We start from the raw sequence: 1297 nt of genomic DNA, 5'->3' as shown, positions 1-1297 counted from the left end.
CCCTTATCCCCCCATCCCCTTATCCCCCCATCCCCTTATCCCTCCATCCCCCTATCCCCCTATCCCCCTATCCCCCATCCCCCTATCCCCCATCCCCCTATCCCCCATCCCCATTCCCTGTCCCTCTATCCCCTCTCCCTATATTCCCACTATCCCCTCCTTCCCTCTCTCTCTCTCTCTCTCTCTCCCTCTCCCTGGTCCAGCTCTCCCTCCCCATCCATATATAGACATTGCCGTGAATGCTGTCTGCTGATAGGCTCTGGCCGCTGCGCGACTCTTTGTCAACAAATGGCCTAGAAGCTTTTCGCTTTGCGGAGGCTTTTAGCGGAGAAGCTGCTGCATTGCTGGCTGGCCCCCCTTCACCTTCAACCAGGGACTCTGTGTGTGAGATAGAGAGAGAGAAAGAGATAGAAACAGAGACAGAGAGGGAATGAGTGTGAAAGGAGGCAGTGCAGAGATGTCAGATCGCGCAGCCCGCTGCAGGAGCTGAAACATTTCAGTCTCTGTGTGTGTGTCTCTCTCTCTCTCTCTGTGTTCATTGCAAGACCTTCCCACCTCGGGCCTGCAGCAGATGGCAGAGCAGGGGACTAGATTAGCTGCCATCCTGCACAGGACGCACCACACTTTCTTTGTGATGAAGGTAAGAAGCTCTTTGCAATCAAGGGACAAGATCCTTGCTCTTTATTTGTGTGTGTGTGGCTGGAGTGGGGTTAAAATACTGTAGGCTGCTGCCTCTGTGTACCTGTAGGAGACTGGAGTCCCCCCTTTTTTAATTTTGAAGACTCCCTCTTGTCGGTGTGTGGCTTATATTTTTCTCTCTGCACTCCAGATAATCCCTGCTTTGCAAAAACAAAATGCTCCGTGTTTTTGTGAAGCTTTTCAGTCCCATCATGTCACCCGTCTCCTCTTTACTGAACTCCATTTTCCCAGCACTTTGCCTGGCCTGTTCTGCTGTTTCAAGTGCTCATCTCAATATTTCTCAAAGGCACTGAGTTCCAGAACACCCACTCCTCTGGGGCATTGAGGGGACGTCTTAGGATAAGCATGTGAATATGCAAGATATTGAGGGATATGAACCAAGGGCAGGCAAAAGGGGTTAGTTTAATTCAGCGTCATATTTACTACAACATTGTGGGCTGAAGGGCCTCTTTCTGTGCTGTATTCTCACATTGATATGCCTCAAATTCCCTCTAAACCTCATGGTAAAACCCTTCTCTTCCCCTCTCCGTTGACCTCAGGGGAAAAGTTTCTCTGCATCTGCCCACATCCCCCCATCTATGCCCCCTTGTAACTGTCT

The 1297-nt window shown here is 50.7% G+C and overlaps 1 protein-coding gene across 1 annotated transcript in view; it reads left to right on the top strand.

Moving 5' to 3' along the window:
- Positions 1-251: 251 nt before the first annotated feature.
- LOC140454683 (F-box only protein 46-like) overlaps positions 252-1297 on the top strand; it is a 57994-nt gene continuing 56948 nt past the window's right edge. Inside the window, exon 1 of the mRNA XM_072549611.1 lies at positions 252-640. The gene's annotated coding sequence lies outside the window, so the exon portion shown is untranslated. The remainder of the gene's footprint in view (positions 641-1297) is intronic.

Source organism: Chiloscyllium punctatum, chromosome 29, assembly GCF_047496795.1.
Source record: "Chiloscyllium punctatum isolate Juve2018m chromosome 29, sChiPun1.3, whole genome shotgun sequence".
NCBI classification, from domain to species: Eukaryota; Metazoa; Chordata; class Chondrichthyes; order Orectolobiformes; family Hemiscylliidae; genus Chiloscyllium; species Chiloscyllium punctatum.
The sequence above is the reverse complement of the archived record's forward strand: the minus strand, read 5'-3'. Positions and strand labels throughout refer to the sequence as shown.